The following is an 8,444-nucleotide window of genomic DNA, read 5'->3' as shown; positions in this document are numbered from 1 at the left end:
AAAAAAAAAAAAAAAAAAGAAAAGAAAAGAAAAAGCCTGGAGCTATCGCTCACTGGGCTCAATCCCCAGTACCAAGACAAACAAACACAAACAGAATGCCAAAAAAGGGAACTATAGTAGAAAAAGTTTAAGAATATTGCCAGGAACACCAGAATTTCTAGCAGGGTCCAAGATGCAGCTCCAAGATGGGATGGTGTCTTAGCGTGTGTAACGCCTGGATTTGATCCCAGCTCCACAGAAAGGATGAGAGAGGATGTCACTGGGTGGCGCTGTGGGGGGCCACAGCTGCACTCCCAGCACTTGAGAGGCTGAGGCAGGTACAAGGCCAGCCTGGGCTGCGTGCCCAGAGACCGTCTCAGTGGAGAGAAGTAAAAGAGACAATGAGGAATAGAACCTGATGCAAAAAGAAAAAAAAATCCGAGGAGAGAGTGCTGCATAACAGAGGCACTAAACTGTTAGAACCTTGGACTTAGAGCCCAAGCACAGCCTACCAGGAATCAACAGAGCACGCATAAAACAGTGGTCTGCAGGGCACTGGGCGCCCTGCAGCAGAGGACAGTGACATCCCACTCAGAACAAGAAGGCCAGGCTGGTGGAGTTACCGCAGGGGTGGGCTGGGGTCTGCATGCTCCCCAGAGCAGGGTCAGGACCCTCAGTGTGGTCAGCTTCGCCCTGAGGCCTGCAGCTGTGTTCCTGGAGGCAGAATGAGGTGTGTTCCCTCTCCTGGGAAGAAGCCCCCTGGGGCTCAGGGCTCAGAGGGTCTTCTCTGCTGGTCCCTATTCACAGAGCCAGGATGGTTTTCCCCCAGCTCTTGCTTTGAGTGTGAATTATTCCTATTGCACTCATTCAAATAAAACATGATTCCAAGTCCGTACCAGAAAGATTCCTCTGGGGTGTGGGTACTGAATTCGTGCTTTGATCCTGCGCTCTTCCCTAGTGGATCTCAACATGAGAGTGGCCCCCCAGTCTCACCGGGGATTTTCCAGACTAAGCTCTTCCTGAGGAGCAGAAACTGGAGGAACCCCAGTGGGCCACTTTTCTGTCTTGGTCCCCTGGGACCTAGTGCTTGGAGCTCAGCAGACACCATGGCATGCCAGTTAGGGGCCTTCCAGAGGCATAGCCCCTGGCTCTGTGCGTGACCTCTACACAATACCTGAATTCCCAGATGGGGTGAACAGTGCAGGAACCTACACTGCTCAGGAGTTGGAAGCCTCAGGCACAGGGAGGTTGTTGGCAGAAAGGGTGGCAGGAGCCCTGGCTCCCCCAGTGGGTGCAAAGGCCGATCAGCCCATTCAGCCTGCGGAGCCGGCTTGGGTCCATCTCCCCCAGGTCGGACCCAGCCCTTCCCAACTCCTGAAGTCTCCAAGGAGGACCAGCTCAGCTGAGCTGGCTTCTGGGCCCGCATGCATGACAGTGCTCTCGTCCTGGCTGCACAGTGCACACCTGCATGGGCTCGGGGCTCCTCCTCCCTGGTCTCCCTTAACTTAGTGTGGCCTGAGGCAAAGGGCAAAGGTCACTGCAGAGTCCTGAGCCTCGTGCAGCTCCAGGATGGGCCTGGGTCTTCCTGGGCAAGAGCTGCTTTGGGCACACGGGTTTGCAGAGCTCAGCCTTTCAGTGGATGACTTAGTCCCTGTGTGAAAGGCAGGCATGCTTTGGACTTGGGACAGGCTTTAGGGTTCCAGAACTGGAACAGGGCAGATCCCGTTGGTATCAGGTGGGACGCATATGCAGAGTTGACTATGGTGAACCGGGAGATGACAACACTTCTGTAACTCATGGACAGGTTTGTGACAGTTGATGACACTCGAGGAAGAGCCCTGAGTTGCTTCCTAACCTGTGTGAAATCTCAGAAGCTGCGTCACCTGCTAGCATCCCATGCTCTGTAGCCTCTGCAGAGACTGAAGTGTGCAGTTGTGAACATACACAGGCAAATGAGCATGAAAGGAGGTCTAGAGCTTTCTCAGATCCGTGTTAGCCCTTAACTGTAGGTCCACAGCCTTTCCGGCCCCAGGCACCCACTTCCCAGAAAGCCATTTCCCCCAAAGGGTATTGGTTGGCAGGAAGTTTGGTTTGGGCATGACTCACCCTGGGTTCCTTCAGGTTTAGGCAGCCAGAACCAGAACAGGGCGGATCCCATTGGTTCCCAGTTCTGGAACCCTAAAGCCTGAAGGGACCCAGGGTGAGTCATCCCCACACCAAACTTTTGAGCAGTGTTTATCTCCTTGGGGAAGCTGGCCCAGAACCTGCAGGGTGGCCAGGCCCCTGACGGACCCTGAGCTGATTCTGCTACAGAGAACTGTTCCCAGAACCCTGTAAGCTCTGGGCTGGCGTTTGTCCATGAAAAGAATGCCCAGAGTCTTGAAAGGTGGAAACCAAAACAGTACCATTCTTCTCGGGAAGTCAGGATTCTGTGTTGCCTCAGGAGCCCTCACTCAAAAGAGGGCTGATGTAGCAACTGTGCGGGCTCTCTGCAAATGAGTTAGTGTGGTCATGGTGAAAAGACCTGGCTTCTCCTCAGATAGTCACATACCAGTCAGCTCATTTCTTTGCTTTCCTGACAGAATCCTCTCTCCTCCTGTTCCTCCCATATTTGTAGAATCCCCGGTTATTAACTGATTACCTCATTGCTGGAACAGTCATAATGGCTCTAAGTTAGGGTCAGGACATATGAGAACTTGTACTGCAACGTCATGTACCTCGGTAGTGTCCCAAATTTTCTGATCAAGGAGATTATGGGGCCAAAGAGGAAAATGATCAATGTAGTGTGCCTAAGGAGAGTCACATGGGGAGAAGACACTCTCAGGCTTTCACAGAGAGCACATTGGCCAAGCAATGGCCATGACTCATTCACATGGCTGACACTGACAAAGGTTCTACAATTGGAGGTACAGGATCTCAGGATAAATCCTGAGGGGATTTCGCTGACCTTATCAGACCCAAAAGCTACAACTCTTGTTGCATAGGTCCTGCTTTACCTTGGTCTTAACCATCCAGTAGAAAAGTATGAAGACGAAATATAGGAAGTAAAGCCATGCTGTTATGTTGAGCTGTGGGGGACTCAGGGCAATAATTTCTGACACTGCCAGTTAAACAGAAGACCCAATACTATTATGGGCTACTGGACTCTTTTAGAATATTTTGCTGAGATTACATACCTATAATATTCAAATAACAGAACTTAGAAAAAAAGGGGTATACAGATGAATGTCCATTTTGTATCTGTGTATTCAAAGTGGATGGGATAGATATATAGTTACATTCTCTTAATGAATAGAATTATTTGTTCTAATGGTGTTTGTAAATAGAATCTCAAGTCCACATCTTGTATAGCAATTAACCACTAAGAAGAATGTATGCAGTGTGTTGGTTAAACTGTCTCATTGCTGTTTATCAATAAAATTATGAAAAAAAATGGCTGTAAGTTTTTCTGACTGTGTTCAGCTTGACATTCTTACTGCATTTCTCAGATCATCAAAGATAGCCTGGATCTCATCACTAAACCTTATAATCCCCGGAATATCCCCAGCATTCCTACAGTATCAGTATGCAGAAAACAAAAAAAGAAAAGAAAGCCTGCCACCGAGTGCTGGTAACACCTGCGAAATTCGTATCTGCTGAAAGGCAAGAGGATACAGCCACTTGGAATGCAGGGCGGGAGATTCTCAGAAAGGCAAATATTCTCTTCATACACAGTCAAGTCCGCTCCTTGGTATTTATTCAACTTCGCCAAAAACTTAGGTCACACACAAAACAGAACACAAGGTCTTGTAACAATTTTATTCATAAGCACAACACATTAGAAGCAATGGAGATTGCATTCAAAACATGACTCAGTATAGGAAGTGTGGTACGTGTGCAGTGGGATATCACTCAGCACAGGAAACAAATGCGCCGTCAAGCCACAAGAAATGTACAGAAACTTGAACCACACACTAGCCAGGCAGAGGAGACTGCGTACTCTGGGCTGCAGTCACTTTTCTCATCACTGAAAAAAACCCCTCACACGTGAAGTTGAAACCACAAAGGCCCACTGCAGGCCACAGCTGGGAGAGGTGTCAGTGCTTGGTTGACTGGCTTCTTGGCAGGGCAGTGTGGTCGAGGGGCAGTGTGGAGGAGAAGCGGTCCCTGGCAGGGCTGCAGGGAGCAGCCGCAGTGAGCCTCCCTTTCCCTTTTAGTGAATGCAGCATACAAGCCCGTGGTTAGTGGGCCTACGCTAGGGAGGGGAAGCTCTCCTCAGTAAATCCATTCAGTCGCACCCACAAGCAGGAAAATCCAATGAATGGGTGGACTAATTCAAAGTGCACACCCTCAGTCCCAGTACTGCACACCCGTGATTCAACCACCTTCCAAAAATCCCATCTAGGAGTTCATGAGGCTTTTGGAGGACACCTAGACATCAGGAGTAATGCCGTGTGACTATAATTCTGTGGCGTTCTTGCAAAGCTAAAGGCATAAAAGTAATAAAAAGATCAGCCTCTGCGAGGGTTTGGGAGAAGGGCAAGAGAGGAGCAGATGAAGTGTACGGGATTGCAGGGTGGAGAAACTGCTCTGCACGATGCTGAGATGGGAGGGGCATGTTCCGCGCTGGCTAACTCCCCAGACTTACAGCACATGGAGCGGATATGACGTACACAAATTTAAGACATCATTTAGGAGCAGAATATATGACAGGAAAGAAGGAAGGAAGGAAGGAAGGAAGGAAGGAAGGAAGGAAGGAAGGAAGGAAGGAAGGAAGGAAGGAAAAGCTATGGGTATATATGCCAGTTAATATACCCAAGTTAATAGAATAATGCAAGTTAATATATGCACAACTACTCCTGTGCTCTGCTTAAATTGAGAATCCTTAGTGTGGAGAGCACAACATCAGTGAATAGAGAAAGAGATGGAAACGAACTTCTTCTTACTTAAAAATCTTGGGGCTAGGGGCTGGTCAGATGGCTCAGTGGTCTAAAGCACCTACTTAGAACAAGCTCAGCAAAGCATGGGGATCGCAGGTTCAATCCCCCAGCACCACATGCCAGCCAGCCCCGCCCCCTGGTGGGCTGAGCTGGCCACACACACACACACACATAAAAAAAAATCTTGGGGCTGACCGCTCAGTTCCGTGGTAGTCACAGAGTGGGGAGGATGGAAACGTGCAGAGGCTGTGCATGCAGGGAGGTTAGGAGCTGGAGAGACTGTGGGTGGAGTCTGACAAACACCATAGCAGTTGGTGGTCAAGGCCACGTTTGTGGTCATGAGTCTGAGCCTTGAGGGGACGCAGCCCATGTGGTGTTGTACCCTGCGATCTTCCTTCCAGAACCCACAGCCACGTCTAACCATCAGCAAAGCCTCTGACCAAGTCGAGCAAAGGGGGCGTCCTACAAGATGCTGATGTTAGTCTTACCAGCTGCCAACATCATCAAAAGCAAGACAGCTGAGAAACTGTCCCAGCCAAGAGGAGCCTCAGAAGGAAGGACAGCGACATGTCCTGTGAATGTTGGGTAAGATATTGGAACCCAGAAAAGGAAACAAGGAAGAAACACAGGAACTCTGAAGAAAGTACTCTGAGATTTTACAGGCATCCTCTTTGTCCTCACAAGCACAAGAAGAGGACTTCCAGGACACACGTATTCTGACACATTTAGTAAATGGAGGACTTGGGAAACCCTAAAGGACTTTGTGATCACTTCTGAACAGCCATTTGGTTCCTCAGGTGACCTGAACTACAGCTCCCAGTTTTCCTTCTGGTTGGCCCAAACCATTTTGTAAGCACTTATCTTCCCCATGTCAGATATTGGGGATACATGAACAAATCTCAGTTGCTTCTCTGCAGGAAATAAATGCAGGAGAAGACACTCAAGATGAAGACATCAGGTTACACGACACCCACTGTCACACACCTGGTCCTCTAGCGCGTCTCCTGCTGTGCTTCACCTGAGTGGGGCAATAACTCACTTCATAGAGTTGTTATGCTTAATTTTTAAAAAGAAACAGAAGGGGATTATTAGGCAAAATTTTAAAGTTCATAATCAAAGAAATAGAGTGTGAGATCTGAAAACAAAGTCTGATCCTATAGAGCGTGGAAGATTTACATGTTTTTTGCAGTAGAATTTGTGAATATTCACCAAGAAGCTACTAGAATATACAAATTCAGTAGCATAGCACCATACAAAGTCAATACCCAAAAGTAGAGGATTTCAGAAAATGGAAAGATATTCCATGCTCCTGGATAGGAAGAACCAACATTGTGAAGATGGCCATACTCCCAAAATTGCTGTACGGATTTAATGCAATCCTTATCAAACTACCACCAACGTACCTCACAGACCTAGAGAAATCATTCCTAAAATTTATTTGGAATGAGAAAAGACAGAGAATAGCGAAGGTAATCCTGGGCAACAAAGATGAGGCAGTAGGCATTACAATTCCTGACCTGAAATTATACTATAAAGCTACTGTGATAAAATCAGCCTCGCACTGGCAACAAAATAGATCTGAGGATCAATGGAATAGATCAGAAGATGCTGAAGCTCCTATGAACACACTGAACCACCCTATCTTTGACAAAGGGGCCAAACATACTCACTGGAAGAAAGATAGCCTCTTTAACAAATGGTGCTGGAAAAACTGGCTCTCTACATGCCGAAAACTCAAACTTGACCCGGGTCTATCACCATGCACTAAACTAAAGTCAAAATGGATTAAAGATCTAAACTTAAAACAGAAACACTAAGTCTCCTGGAAGAGAAAGTAGGAGGAACTCTTGAAGACACAAGGGTAGGCAAACAGTTCACGAACAAAAATCAAATCTCATGGGTGATACTTGAAAGAATTAACAACTGGGACCTCCTCCTATTGTTAAGTTTTTGCACATCAAAAGAAATTACCAACAGAGTGAAAAGATAACCCACAAAATTGGAAAAAAATCTTAACTAATAAACACTCAAAGGTCTGCTCTCTAGAATTTATAAAGAACTAAAAATCATTAGGTCCCCAAAATTTAAAGACCCAATACAGAAATGGGCATCTGAGACGAACACACATTTCTCAGTGGATGAAACTGTAGAAGTGCATAAATGTATGAAAAAATGTTCTGCATTGCTAGCCATCCGCGAAATGCAAATCAAAACACCACTGAGATACCATCTCACCACAGGAAGAATGGCTATCATAAAGAAATCACCCAACAACAAATGTTGGAGGGGCTGTGTGGAAAAAGGAACCCTCCTCCACTGCTGGTGGGAATGTGAATTGATAGACCCTATTTTCAGGAGACAAGTAACAGAACAACTACCAGAGGGATGCATTTTACAGGAGAAATGCACAGGGCCCTCTACACTGGAGTTTTAAAGGCAAAATACAGTCTGAAAACATTCTTTGAAGCCTTGGAATCTATTTCTCTTCAGGTCAGGTCCCTACCTTTGACTTTACCAGTTTAGCTGATTTGTAGAAGTAGAGTACCTTCAAGTGCTTTGCAGTATGATAGTCCTGGAAGAGCCTCAGACAAGCCCCTGGACTGCACAGACATGAGTAGCCCTGGGTGACTCTGTCTTAAAGTCACATTATTCTTAAAAGTACAACTTACAAAGTCTAGTTTTCTTCATCTCCTTCCTGCTTTCCTTACTTCTGCACTGCTGTCTGGTCCCAATCCCAGGGCTGTGATTCCCTATTCTTGAGGCATCCAGCGGGGATCTCGGGCTCTGTTCTTGTGACTGCTCCACCCTGAGGTGGGGCACTGATCCTGCCTCACCAGGGAACCAAACCGTTCCCTCTGACTGATTTAAGGAGACAAAGCAAGATGAACTGTGTGTGCACAACTTGCATCGTCCCTTGCAAGTTGGAAAAGAGGACAAGGACCTCAGCAAGCAACTGACAATTAAGGCTTCAGGTTAAGCAGGACTGATTTCTTCCTGGGTTTATAGAAATGGCTGGCCTACACTATCAACTATTTTAGTTTTTCTGAAATTGACCACTTTTTTTTTTTTGTGGAACTGGGGATTGAACTCAGGAGGCTGAACTTGCCAGGCAACTGCTTATTCTACTGAGCTATCTCCCCAACACCAATGGACCACTTTGGAAGTCAGAAAACCATCCTCATTGCTCTGACAGAAACCACAGAGGCAAGTGCTCATGGGTCCTCGCTAATCTTGACTCAACATTTCTGCTTCCTGCTGATGCGCACACACTTGTTCATACCACTCTTTGTAATTGTGCTTTATATGAGAGAGGATGGACCGCATGGCAGAGCCAAACTCAATGAGACGGTGCTGATCAGAGAAGCCAGCAGTATGCATGGCCACCAAAGAGCCGTTGGAATCAAACACTGGTGAGCCAGAAAAACCTTGATAAAAAGAGGTGTCACAGGTACCAACATCAGGGTTGTGAAGATCCTCCTGGAAACTGTTTTGAGAGTACATGTGGACGAAGCTAGGCCCGCAGTCAGGCTCAGGCACGGATCCTTC

At 47.1% G+C, this 8,444-nt stretch overlaps 1 protein-coding gene across 3 annotated transcripts in view; it reads right to left on the bottom strand.

Moving 5' to 3' along the window:
- Positions 1–5,107: 5,107 nt before the first annotated feature.
- Positions 5,108–8,444, bottom strand: part of LOC101575808 (protein FAM111A) — a 30,814-nt gene continuing 27,477 nt past the window's right edge. For all 3 annotated transcript variants that reach the window (XM_023706071.1, XM_012512612.2, XM_023706072.1), the window contains exon 4: positions 5,108–5,759. The gene's annotated coding sequence lies outside the window, so the exon portion shown is untranslated. The remainder of the gene's footprint in view (positions 5,760–8,444) is intronic.

The sequence above is a fragment of the Octodon degus genome, unplaced genomic scaffold, assembly GCF_000260255.1.
Source record: "Octodon degus isolate 3935 unplaced genomic scaffold, OctDeg1.0 scaffold00239, whole genome shotgun sequence".
In the NCBI taxonomy this organism is placed as follows: Eukaryota; Metazoa; Chordata; class Mammalia; order Rodentia; family Octodontidae; genus Octodon; species Octodon degus.
Note: the sequence above shows the minus strand (reverse complement) of the source record. Positions and strands in the feature narration are given on the sequence as shown.